Genomic DNA, 14,484 nt, shown 5'->3' with positions numbered 1-14,484 from the left:
AGACTCTTGAAGGAGGGGGAAGGAGTGTTTTAGAACTTTACCTCTTTTGGTTTCGTTTTATAGAGCCATGTATTTCACTGGTATAAAATAATGAATTCAGCCCTTCTTTGTTTCAATTTGGTACTATTTTTCAACCCATTCCAGAGCTAGGGCTGTGGCAACACTGATTATCTCTGAGCAGTGTTATATTATTATTATTACCCTTACATTATTATTACCTTCTATTATTATTATTACTTTAGGGTTGCGGTTAGCATAATCGCTAAGATGTCTATACATCCGGGTTTGAGTCTCTAGTGGAGATGGGAAATATTTCTCGTTCTACCCTCGTTCCAATATGACTGAAAGTCACTAAGGATCTTCAAAATGAGAACCTAGGGAAATAAACGATCCGTAGTCAGCGTTGCAAGATTTGAAGATATATATTGATTGAGAGCCTGCATAGTTTCAGAGCTAGGGCTGTCCAAAATCGCGAAAATGCCAAATTTTCAGAGGCCCTAGTTCGAATTCCAAAAACTGTGGATGGTGGTCCTTATCAGTGTAAAGAAGGTCATGAATACACAATCCAAAAGTGTATATTTCATCCATTTGCAATAAGTGTACAGGGTATTCTCAGATGTATTCTCAAATATGCTCTCAATAGAGTTTTCATATATACCCTGATTTCAAGGAGGGTCCAAAATAGGCAGGAGGCAAGCCTTAACAACAATACACACCCAGTTCTTCGGAGGAAAGTCGGAAGTGTAAGAAACCACCAGCTTCATGTATTTTTGTGTTCGGAATAACATTTATTGCGATGTATTTCGTCACGGTATATTTCACGTTTTCTTCACTAATAAGCGAAAAAGAAAACATCGCAGCATGCGTTTTCCTGAGTACGAGAGACCGTGGTGCTGACGATCCTTATCACTTCCGACATCCCGCCAAAGGATTAGGCGCCTATTGCTGTCAAGGCTTATTTTTTGAATACTGTGGACCAATCATAAAGTCAAAGCATATCTCAAAATTCGGTTGATGGCATGTCTGGGAATTTCACCCTGCAGAAATTAATCGGTACACCCATTGAACATTAATGAAATATGGTGAATATATGAATAATGAATACCATTCCCCACAGGTCGATATGAACTTCTCTTATTTTGATGTAAGGAATCATCTCTTACAGTTTGTAGGTCTAGTTCATTAACACACCCACCCACCCACACACACACACACACACACACACACATATATATATATATATATATATATATATATATATATATATTGGGGTAAGACATTATTGTCTCATTTTGAAATTTGCACCTTCAAATTTATGTCTTGTTGGCCTAATTTTATCTCCCCCCCCCCCAATATAGATTATCTAATTTGCACACTGAACATAAGTATGTGCATATGATATATAAAGAAAACTGTTAGACGTCAGACATCCTGCAACGGCATGATGTAACATCTAAGGGCAGTGCCTATGTAGCATAAGGATAATATATGCTCCATACGATTTCTGTAGTAAGCAAGAGGATTCCGTATATTAGTACAATATATCGCTATCCGGAGAACGGATTTTTCTCAGTGTGAACTAGTATGGACATGTTAGTAAACTATTGTTTATTGCAAATTGAATTCAAGAAACAAAAATCAATTGTATTATTAAAATTAATATATTTTTTTAATTTCAACAAGAAAATAGAAAAGAAGCTTATTAGACTTACAGCTCACAGAATTATTAAAAGTAGCCCAAAAAGTAGCATGTAGCCCAACTTGATATTTTGTAGCGTGGTCACTTAAAAAATCACCCAATCCGCTACTTATAGTTAAATCTAGCAATACTGACCCGGAGCGTGGTGTTAGCCTCATCAACTCTATGACTGCTGAAGTCAAGAAACTGTAGAGTCTTTACGTTAACAGTCCTTGAGTCTTACTTCACTTTCAAAAAAACTGTAGAGTCTTTACTTGACAGTCCTTGAGTCTTACTTCACTTAATATAATCCGTGCCTAGTGAATAACTCTCGGATATCCTGACATACCATACTTTTCTCCATACATCCTTTTACATGTTTAATTACGTGACATAAACACATTTCTATTCTTGTAAACAGGAAATTACTATTTGTATTGGTCACATAAATGCATACTTGAACTATATTTACTTTTGGGTCATGCTTCGGACTAAAGTGATATAAAAATATATTTTTGCTCATATTTTAGGAGAGTTTCATTTATTAATCAGAAATATATTTGGCTTTAATGTCAGCGAAGATAAGAATTCAACTTTTCTCTTTACGAATTGAGCAATGTACCGTAATCGATTCTTCAGAGCTTAAAGATATTTATTCAGGACCAAAAATCTTTGTATGTTTCTTAATAAATTATTATTTTTAAGAATTTTTGTTAAATATTCTCTTTTTTTTTTTTTGTAGGTCATATTTTGTAAATTTTAGGGCATGAGAACATGCATATTATCGAAATTTTTAAGTCATAAAAATCCGATCCCTACTGATGAGTTATTCTATTTCTTTGGTACAGTCACTTCTCTTGTATTTGCGTGATGTTTCAGTTGACAGGATTGTCGGTAAGAAATAAATGACTGATTTTCTCCATTACTTTACCAGAATATAGGAGCAGCTGCTCTGGCAAACATTTGATTATACTCTATTTATTTCTTGGGTCCGCGGTGGTTCAGTAGTAGAGCGTTCACCTCTGCTGCATGGGGTCCTTAGTTTGTTCCTACCACATGCCAAGTGAGCTTTGTGGTGGACAAACACCGTATGCGTGGTTTTTCTCGCGGTTCTTTCGTTTCCTCCCACTTTCTTCATTCCACCACTTCAATCATTTCGCATCATCTCCGTTTCCTTTAGCCTGCTCGGCATAAACGTGTGACGTAAAACTCCACACGATAACTTGACGTCTCCAAGAAACTTCAATCAATAAATCAATCACGATAACTTTTAAATGAAAAGGATTAATATTATTTTTTGCCAATGGACAACAAGAGCAATCATTTCGACCGAGTTCGTTAATTAAGTCAATTCGTTAACATCTTAATGGGTAATGGTTGCTTCCCATATCCCGTTTATCCATAACATTCCCTATCTACTATGCAACCTACACAATAGCAAAGAAATATTGGTTGCCTATAATACAAGGATAAATAGTTTTTCTTACTGCAATGATCTCAGCCAAGTTCGTTAATGGAGTCAATCCGTTAACATTTTCATGGGTGACAGTGGCTTCCCATATCCCGTTTAAAATCCATAACATTCCCTAGCTACTATGCAACCTGTACAGTAGCAAAGAAATGTTGATTGCCTATAACACAAGGATAAGTAGCTTTTCTTATTGCAATTATCTCGGCCAATTTCGTCTGTGGGTTCAAACCGTTATCATTTTTAAAGGGCAACGGCGACTTTAATGGCGACCATCTATATTGCATATATGTAGGTGTTGCCTGATCCTCTCTACTGTCTTTCCCAAAGTTTATTTATTTCAAATCCGAATGTTTTGTATTTATTAATGTAGTGTGAAATTTAGGCCTGAGTAATGAGAACACGAACACACAACTTTGGAGGTTCGAAAGCAGTAGAGGCCACGGCAGCTCAGTGGTACAACGTTCACCTCTGGTGCATGGGACACTTGGTTCGATCCCAGTTTGCGCCAAGTGAGCTTTGTGGTGGACAAACGCCGTATACATGGGTTTTCTTGGGGTTCTCCGGTTTCCTTCTTCCACTTTCTTTATTCCACCATTTCATTCATCTCTCATCATCACCGTCTCCTGTAGCCTAGCCGGCATAACCGTCGGATGTAAAAGTTAATGACTTCATTTCATTTTTTCCGATAGTAGTAGCGGCAATACAGCTTTTATCTCTAATATCTGAACTAGGATTCACTAATAAATCTCGAAATTTAATAATAATAATAATAATAATAATAATAATAATAATAATAATAATAATAATAATAATAATAATAATAATAATAATAATAATAATAATAATATTAATAATAACTCGTAAAATTTTGTTTAATGCTGTGGAGTTCCTAACGATTTCCATGGAATAATGTGAACCTACTGTATTTCAGGTGCGAGGAAACGACTTAACTAGGTATTGACTTTCGTAAAAAAAAAAAAAAAAAAAAAAAATATTACACACCTCCAGAACTCCAGTGAATTTTAGTTAAAAGACTGCCGTCCACAGTAAGCAGAACAGAAATACGTTTAAATTTAATTGTATAATCGTCTGTCATAACGAGCAACACCTTTAAATTATTATTATTATTATTATTATTATTATTATTATTATTATTATTATTATTATTATTATTATTATTATTATTATTATTATTATTAGTAGTAGTAGTAGTAGTAGTAGTAGTAGTAGTAGTAGTAGTAGTAGTAGTAGTAATAGTAGTATTTCGTTTCAAGTTTCCTACTCGTTAGTGTTGTTGTAAACAAGACAAGAATCGTGACGCGTAGAGACAAGACCAGAACATGTTAAGACAAATAAACATTTTTTATATTAAAATACACATACATACACATGGGTATATACAGGGTGTTTCAAAACAACACTTGAGAGGTGATTCCTGACACCAACATAAGACAAAAGGTATTGACCAATCTGGGTGCACAAATGCTTCCTTTCAGAGTTATAGGCTGCCGAAAATATGAAAAAATCAACTTTAAAGGTCCATAGCTCCAAAACTATAGGACCTACTATAGTCGGGTGAAGACTTCACTTAGGAACAAGTATGTCCCCTATCCAAATATCCATGATTCACAATTCTGCGGTACTTCCGCAATAATTTTTATAGAAGTAGTTAATGAGTACTTGAAATTATATACTCGTGGCCAAACTCAATCTACCTAGGTATAAAAATTTTTGCGTAAGTACCTTAGGATTCTTAACCATGTATTTTTGAATAGAAAATATATTACTTCCTAAGTGAAGGCTTGACCGATTACGGTAGGTTCTATAGTTGTGGAGCTATGGACCTTTAAATTTCATTTTTTTCATGTTTTCCTCAGCCTATAACTCCGAAAGGAAGCATTTGTGCACCCAGGTTGGTCTGTACTTTTCGTCTAATCTTGGTGTCAGGAATCACCTCCCAAACGTTGGAGTTGTTTTGAAACACCCTGTATAAAGGTAAATGTAAAGGTAAGGTAATTATATCATGTTACATTGATAATTTCCGGGAGCAGGACATGTATAAATAATCGAAAATGAGCGATGTTAGTATCCAATCTGCAAGTTTTGAGGTCCGCTGAGATAAATAGTGACGCTTCCAATGCCATTAAGGTCCAAATTCATCCCCCATTGCCATTGGTGGTGAGGGATGCGAAGATAAGAAGGTGACATTACGGATTGTGGTAACTATATTTTCATTAAATGCGTATCCTAATGGAGAGGGGGATAAATACTTTTCCGCAAACCTATTCTTCCCATGCAAAAACGGAAGTTTCAGGTATTCAAATATCTTTTGAATAGTACCTCGATACCGAATATTCTATGTCTCCATCGCTAGTCGAACCTAGGACCATCTACACAAAAATCATTTGTAGTAACTAATCGACCATATTGAGAAGTGCTATTGTCGTGATGACACAGAGTCACGGTGACTCAATAATATTAGGTTAATGATCATAAGACGAAATCAGTTGTGGGTTCGAACCTCACTGAAGAGCATGAGCAGTTTTAACTGAGCTCAATGTTCCTATGTTTGTGTCCCAGTCGAGTATGGTAGGAAATCAACACTGTAACAAAGAGTCAGGTGCTGACTCAGAAACTTTGGTTGGGAGGGTGTCCAAAGTTGACAAAGAGAGTCCAATACTACAGAACATAACGTGTATGTAGTACCGAGGTAGTGATATTCTACACTTGAGAAACTGATAACTGATAACAATGTCCCGAGATGATGGGAAACGACCAGATGGAGTAACATTAACCCCTTGGAAAATGGGGCAACGACTGGTATGGGACGTTACATGTGTTGAAACTTTCGCACCTTCTCATTTACCTTCATCATGTAAAGAGGCAGGAAATGCTGCTGAGACAGCCTGCAAACGAAAACACACAAAATATTCAAAATTAAAAGAAGATCATATGTTCATCGCCTTTGCTACAGAAACTATGGGAGTTTTTAGCCGGAAAGCTAGGGAGTTCCTAAAGGAAATTGGGTCGAACTTAAACCTCAAGACGGGAGATACGAGAAGTGCACAATTTTTACTTCAGCGTATTAGTTTAGCAATTCAGAGAGGTAATGCGGTCAGCATTTTAAGTTCCTTTCCTTCATCAAAAATGGAAGAAGTTTTTTTATTTGAGATGAACCTGAATTTATGAACACTTGCGACTGAAAAGTTTGTAAACTAAATTTTGTCAACTCCGTGATATTTTCTCCTGTTACTTCCAAACATGTGGAGGATAGACTTATTCGCTATTTTTATTGTGAAGTTAATTTGTTCTACACACACACACACACACACAAATTACTAGTTGCATTTTCCATCATTGTTATTGTCATTATCCTTATTATTTATTTTGTAAAGTATATGTAGCAACCAGCAAGTAATATGTACTTTACATATGCAAATTGACAATGTTATATTTAAATGTAATGAAATTTTCAAACTATATTCTCAGGAAAAAGGGATAGAACTAAATTACTTTTCTAAGAAAAGAGTTGAGGTGAGTTGATTTTGAGTTTAACGTCCCTTTCAGCAGCGAGGCTACATGAGACAAACTGGAATATTTCAATTGAACGTCCCGCGTTTATGCTAAAGGAGACGGATAATGATGACGGAAAAATTGGTGGAATGGGAATGTGAGATTAATCGGGAGAACCCCGAGAAAACCCACGAACACGATAATGTTCACCACAAACATACCTGTCTGGGGATCGAACCAGGGACCCCACGCACTAGAGCTAAACGCTCTGCCGTTAAACCACCGCGCCACTCAAGAGTACAGATGAAGTGTAAGATCACATCTTAAGACTACATCAATCATTTTTCTACTAAAGCAAGTATAGTTTTATTAAAAAATGAAAAAAAGTACGAATGATTGTAGAGTTACAAACATTGGACGTTGTGGACTAGCTGGACCTCCCGTGAGTGAGCTTTTAGTGCAGACAAAACTCAAGCATTAAAAAAAAGAGTTGATTTTGAGTTTATCGTTCCTTTTCAGCAGCTAGGCTATATGAGACGGGAACTACTGATTAACGTGGAATCCGAACCACATGAGCTTCCGCCGGGAATCGAACCCGAGTCTCCAACGCCAAAGGCGCGTACGCTAACCGCTTAGCCACGAAGGAGTTCATCATTACAAAGAGATAAGAACTTTTATGAAGGGGGTTAGATCCGGTGTATCCTCTCCATGGGTGCTTCCCTGGAAAGAGCTAAAGATGTTCAGAAATATTCTAGTTTCACGTCCCGTGATTATGCCAGTTAAGGTAAGGAGATAAAAGGAAATGAATGATAATGGAAAAAAAATGGTGGAGTGAGAAAAGTGAGAAAAAACAAGAGTACCTCGGGAAAACCCACGGACACGATGTTGTCCACCACAAACTTGACCGGGAATCGAACTAGGAACCTCATGCACCAGAGATAAGCACTCTACCATCGAGTAGAGCTTCCTCGTGGCTAAGCGGTTAGCGTACGCGCCTTTGGCATGGGAGACCCGGGTTCGATTCCCGGCGGGAGCTCATGTGGTTCGGATTCCACGTTAATCAGTAGGTCCACGTCTCATATAGCCTCGCTGCTGAAATGGACGCTAAACTAAAATCAACTCCACTCTACCATCGAGTATGTTCGGTATTCGTTTTTTTTTTTTTTTTTTTTTTTTTTTTTTTTTTTTTTTTACAAACGGAAAATTGTTCAACTGTTGTGCGAAGGATCCCTGGTTCGATTCCAAGTAGTCTGTATTTGTAATGATCATCATGTCCGCAAGTTTTCTCGAGCTTCTCCCGTTTCCTCCCACAGTCTCATTCCGCCAATTATTTCTTAATCATTCACTTTGATTAATCATCTGTCTCCTATAGCCTGGAGGGATATAATCACAGGACATTAAATTTAAAAAGACTGCAATTCAGTTTCTCCCTGTGATGGCATTCAAAAATTGTAATGTCTATGAATTGCAACGTATATCTTAAGAGAAAAGTTAATATATATACAGTATATTAAAAGATGCAGTGCACCATTTCTATCAAAAATTAAGTATAACTTTTACTCATGCAGTTTGAGTCTTCCACTAGATCGCAAAATATTTATACATTACATCGTCGCATGAAAACCAGAAGAACGTAACTCCAAAAATGCGGTTTCCGTTTTCTTCATGTTTGGACATAATTTTGAAAGCCCCACTTGGTGTAAATGGAACGTAACGCCATCTGTTCTCCTTGTCGATCATCTGTTGTAATGTAGCTCAATTACCATCTTATTAAAAACACGTCTTTCTAAGAAAGTAATATTTTTGTCCTCTCGCCTGTAAAGCTACAAAAATGAAGTTACGTTCCTCTGGTTCTGATGCGACGATATGTATCCTCAGTTTTACTTTTTAGTTAAATTCAGACAAATCATTTCAGCTTTAAGAAAATCAAAATCAAAAGTTGGTTTAAAAGAATAACTACTTACCAAGTATGAAAAGCAAGGATTTTGCACTAAATTGTGCGAGATATTTTTTGTTTGAAGTTCCAGAGCGCACTATTCCAGTCTGTAGGGCACTGAAGACACTGGGCAAGCCCAAAACCTTCACGGTTTTTCACCCTGATACCTGAGAGAAATTACCGCGACTTAGCTCAAAGTCAGCAGACGTCGCACTGTTCCATACGCGCGTTGCTGAAGGCCGTCAACTGCAAGAAGCATCCTACCAAGTCATTTGAGCGTAAGCTTCATAAAATTCAGGTTACGCATGAAAGATACACTGTGTATTTCCTTGATTGGTTACTTTCACATTGCTTCTTTCTGCGACAAGAAATGTGTGTTTTTCCCTCCCCAAAATAGCAGTCTTTGCAGGTGACAAGTTCTTTCCTATTGTTTTTGTTGTATAAATCTTGACGGTAAACAACACAAGCCTGCAACAAGTTGATAACAACCCAAAAACAATATTTCTTGTAGTTTTCCGGATGCGTGTGTTCTTGTAATGCTTCAATTCTTGTAGAAGATTGAAAGTTTACCATAGCTGCCGGTCTACACCAGGGTTTCCCAATCATTATCAGTCTGTTGATCTATTTTAAGCGATTTATAGATACAAGTGATCCTGTAATATTCCGTGAGCTTCTTAAGAACGTGAAACTTCGCCCTTACCAACAATGATTGAATTAAAAATAAATATCTACAGGTTATGTTCATATGTAGTGGCGTATTTAAGAGGGGGGGCTTCCGGGCTTAAGCCCTCCCCGAAATCTTACTTACTATAGTAAAGTATATGAAATATCTTGCAGAATTTTCACATTTTCAGGCAAATCCCCCACCCCGAAAGTTAGCAAAGCCCCTCCCGAAACAAAATCGTAAATACGCCACTGTTCATATGCATAGACTGTCTTTGTTTGTGTTCTTCACGAGACGAGCAATTTCTCATCTCGTCTCATGTTCGTCCTGATATTGAGACGAGTTGAGACAAGAAGAACTACTTTTAATTTCAAGACCAGAAGAAAAACACGACAATTCTTGTCTCATTTTTGAGACGACATTGAGACTTTACAAGACGACACTGAGAAATTTCGTTAGCAACATTATTTCATATACGTCTTAGGTCTCAGGCACTATTTCAGTTTTATATCATTCATAGAATAAAACCTACAAATTGATAACGTGATTGTACAGACATAATGAAGTGTATTTATCAACGTTTAAAGATCCGTAAGTCATTACACAATATACGCCAATCTTTCTATATAAATAAAAATGAAAGTGATTGTCTTTGAGACTTCATGCCTCTCGAACCACCCAATCGATTTCGATCAAATGTTCAACATGAGTGAGGTTTAGGGATGCACACGAGACGAGTCGAGACAGGTATTTCCTGACAAAATTCGAGTCGAGACACGTCTCTTCCAATAGAGAAATATACATTTTTCGAGTCGAGACATCACTTTTACAGCACATTTTCGAGACGAGACAGCCACAAATCTTGTCTCGTGCGCATCCCTAGTGAGGTTTTGGCCGGGGATAGTTTTTTTTTATCATTTCACTTTCATGGCGTAACTTAGGGAAAGGGCGGGGGGGGGGAGATATTTAAAAATGGTCGAAAATGACCGATATTTAGTGACGAATACATAGTTTTCGAGGTCGCTGAGGGAACAGTGACACTTCCGATGCCGTTTAAATCCCAATTCAGCCCCGCAACTTGGAGGAGGGAGAGATATATAAAAATAATCGAAAATGATTTACATTAGTGGTGAATCCATAGTTTTCGGTGTCACTAAGATGAGCAGTGACACTTCCGATGCCGTTAAAATCCAAATTCAGCCCCGCAACTTAAGAAAAGGGGGGATACATGGTCGGACCCAGGATCTTTTGAGGAGGTGCACCAACATCTACCACAATAACCAATCAACTCTTCAAACTGCAACAATATTCTTTTCCCCTAACAATGCTGATACATAGTACGGGGGGGGGGGAGTGTTTTAAAGAGAGTCGAAGTGATATGCTGAAAAAAAAAATGTTCTCTTTTCCTGGCTTCTGTTTTCTTCTCTGCTTGGTAGGTGTCTTGTTTAGCTTGGTGAATCTTTTTCCTTCCAAAAAAAAACCCGACAAACTATTGCTTTTGCAAATCTCTGCTTTCTCTTAAGCCCCAAACTGAAAAATAATGGCAGAAAGTTTCGGAAAATGTTGCTATTTCCACTGCTAGCTTCTTACTCTAGATATTGTATATTTACAACGTGCACCGGGGGTGCACGTGCACCGGTGCCATATATATATATAATGATCGAAAATGGCCAATATTAATGTTGAATCCATAGTTTTCGGAGTCGTTGAGATGAAAAGTGACACTTCCGATGCCGTTTAAATCCAAATTTAGCCCTTTATGTCCAAAATCAAACGTATTCTGCCTGTGCGAGGATTCTGCCAGTAATAAATATAATTTAAATATTGTTCATGATTTATTGGTGACGCGGAAGCATTCTTATAATTTCTCGATGAAAGTAAGAAAAAAAATCAAGGCATAGCTATATTTTGTTCGTAAATATGCGAGACAAGACTTGAAATAATTCATCGAGAATAGAGACGAGACATTTGCTCAATTTACAAGACGCTACGTGAGTAATAGTAGTCTTAGGTGATCTTCAATATAGTAGAGGTTAATTGGTTGCAGCTTAGCTTACCTTTTGCGTCCCGAGGCTATACGAGATGTGAATCTGCAGTTTACGGTGGAATCCGAACCACTGGCAATACATTTAAATTTCACGCCTCTCTGAACGGGAATCGAATCCAGCCCTCCATGCATCTAAAGTGTGCTTGCTAGTAACTAGAGGAGCAGAAAAGGCTACAATATTAGAAGTTGTTTTAATTTTTTTTACAGCTGGCATGATTTTTTGGTCGCCTTAATTTATTATCAACATGACATCAGTTCATACCAGCCAAATTCATCAGTGCTTGCAAATAAAAATTAAGATAAAATCTTTTTGTTTCTAGAGTTTTGCGAAAATCGTAAAGAAAATGTTGGTATATTGGAACGATCTTTAGTAAAAAAAAAAAAAAAAAAAAAAAAAAAAAAAGCCGTCCCACGAGGAAAATAGGTTTGCAGAAAATATATGAGGAACATATTTGAATCCTCTCCACTACCACAATCACTTAGGGGCATATCTGAATGGAAATGAAGAATAGAATCACAGTTTCATAGGGTTGACTTGAAAGTTTCCGGAATCACGTACTGGGAACAATGTAATCTGTTAAAGTTTGTTGTAGTTATAAACTGACTTCTTTGTTCACTCTAAATGCAAAACCGTATGTAACTCGGAATCTTTAACGTTGCAGGGCACCAGTGGCGTAACGAAGGGGGACCCAGAGGCCCCCCTCCCCAAAGAGGTTCGACAATGTACTTTGCTACTTTGATGTTCGTAATTTTTTATATATTTTTATGTTTATATATTTTTTTATTAGTAATTTTTTTATATGTACCTATAACAGCACTTGGGCATCTCCAAACACACATCCTGGCTACGCTACTGCAGGGCATCAGTTTGAAGTGAGGTGGTCTTGAGCAAAAATGGACCTAAGGGGAGAGCACTTCCGTGCTATGATTTATTTCGATTTTCGCCAAATGGTTAACACAGCAAGAGTGTTTTCTTCGGATGACTGCTACTTTTCCTGATGAAGCCCCATCCCAGACGACAATTTACAGGTGGTTTCAGGAATTCAGATGAGGTCGAGTCAGCTTGAGTGATGAGATGATCGTGCAGGTCGACAATCAACAGCCATTGTGCTCCAAAACATTGAAGCTGTTCGTAAGTTAATTAACACTGATCGACATGTGACTTATCACGAAATTCAGGGGACATTAGGCATTGGCATGAGCCAAATACAAACAATATTGCATCATCACTTAAGTGTGAAACAACTTTGCGCGTTGGATCCCACACAATTTAACTCAAGCCAAAAACACGCCCTTGCTAAGTGGTGCAAAGCTATGACAAAACAGTTCAAGTCTGGATCATCTAATTTGGTGTTTAACATTTTACACTTGGTGTTTACCACAAAATGATGCAATCATTTGTTTGGAACATAGATGTTCATTTTGCTCCGACCTCACTCACCCTTGCCCTCGCAGTGACAGTTAGTCCCTACCCTCGCGCACCCTCACCCTTGCAGTGACAGTTGGTGCTCGCCCTCGTTCACCTTCGCCCTCGTGCTGGAAACTGTCCTCGCCCTCGCTCACCTTCGCTCTCGCTGTCGAAGCTTGTCCTCACCCTCGCGCACCCTCACCCTCGCTGTCGAAGCTTGTCCTCGCCCTCGCGCACCCTCGCCCTCGCGTAATTGGGGCGAGAGAATTTGAGGGTGAGGATGCCCTACAGAGGGTGAACATTTCTGGTTTGGAGACACTGTGTGCACGAACAACTTTGGTTGGTTTAGGTTCATAGCGGAACACCCACACTTCTGACTGTCGCTTTGTTTCCGGTTCGAATGCATAAAGCCACGTTTCATCATCTGGTTTGGATCCCCGGCAAAGTAAGTTTGTGGTGGACAATATCGTGTCTATAGGTTCTCACGCGGTACTCCCCTTTCCTCCCACAACCTCATTCCACCAATTCTTGCATACAATCATTCACATGCTTTAATCGTCGTCTCCCTTAGCCTAAAGGGCATAATCGTGGGACGTTAAACTGAAAGATTTCAAAGATTTTCTTGTGACTCTAAATTCAAAACAAGATATAATTCTTTCCTATTTATTACCGTTTTTGCTCTATGGCGATCAACGTAGATTGTCACTTCAAATTTGAAAAGACGTTAGGGGGCGCGATGGCTCATTGGTAGAGCGTTCACTTCTGGTGTTTGGGGTCCCTGGTTCGATCCCAGCTCGAACCGTGTGGACTTTGTGGTGGAGAAACACCGTGCTCGTGGGTTTTCTCGGAGTTATCCCACTTTCTTCGTTCCACCACTTCATTCATTTCTCATAATCACCGTCTCCTTTAGCCTCATCGGCATAATCGTGGGACATAAAACTTAAAGACTTCATTTTTTTTTTTTTTTGAAAAGACGTTTAAGTGATGAGATGAAACCTATTGTTAGGGCACTGAACCAACAGCAAAAACTGCTTTTCGCTATCTTTTACAGTTTATACTTTGACACTTTTGCACAGACAGACAGACGGACATATCAGTTCTATAAGAGTTCCGATTAGTGTTGCTCCCGATACAAGAAATTTCTTGTCTCGATTCTAGTCTCGAAAACGAGACGAGAAGAACCGTTTTAAATTCGAGACGAGACAAGACACTTCACAAGTGTCGTGAGCAAACACTAGCTCACCTAAATCTTACAAGTTTTATGTGGTTCATAGTATAAAAACTATAAATTGGTTAAGTAATTGTACGAACAGAATGAATTTCCTGGCGGGAGGTCGTGTGGTTCGGACCCCACTTTAAGCTGTAGGTCCACGTGTCATATAGTCTCACTGCTGAAAGGGACGATAAATTAAAATAAAATCAAACGAAGAGTATTTATTAACGTTTACATTACACAATATACTCCAATCATGCGCGCCTGCTATGTGGGTGCTCCGGGGCTCCAGCACCCACACAAATAATCTTGAGGTTGCGGTGCACCCACAAGATTTTTATTCTGATAGAAACAAAATAAAATAAATATTTCTCATTTCCTACTACCAAAAAATAATAAGCAATTAAAACATTGAGGTGAAAGTTAAAATTTCTAACCTCTAAAATCATAATTGTTTGTTTTCAAATGTATCTCTGCGAAGGCAACCAAGCAATGCTCTCTCCCTTCCTTGCCTGTCTCTGACCTAGTCAAAGGCAGTCCTCACAATAAAAAAT

The 14,484-nt window shown here is 38.1% G+C and overlaps 1 protein-coding gene across 1 annotated transcript in view; it reads right to left on the bottom strand.

Moving 5' to 3' along the window:
• LOC145672928 (very long chain fatty acid elongase AAEL008004-like) overlaps nt 1–8,977 on the bottom strand; it is a 104,117-nt gene extending 95,140 nt beyond the window's left edge. The window contains exon 1 of the mRNA XM_081742146.1: nt 8,627–8,977. The gene's annotated coding sequence lies outside the window, so the exon portion shown is untranslated. The remainder of the gene's footprint in view (nt 1–8,626) is intronic.
• Between the last annotated feature and the right edge of the window lie 5,507 nt (nt 8,978–14,484).

The sequence above is a fragment of the Thermobia domestica genome, chromosome 16, assembly GCF_964235325.1.
Source record: "Thermobia domestica chromosome 16, izTheDome1.hap1.1, whole genome shotgun sequence".
Taxonomy (NCBI): Eukaryota; Metazoa; Arthropoda; class Insecta; order Zygentoma; family Lepismatidae; genus Thermobia; species Thermobia domestica.
The sequence above is the reverse complement of the archived record's forward strand: the minus strand, read 5'-3'. Positions and strand labels throughout refer to the sequence as shown.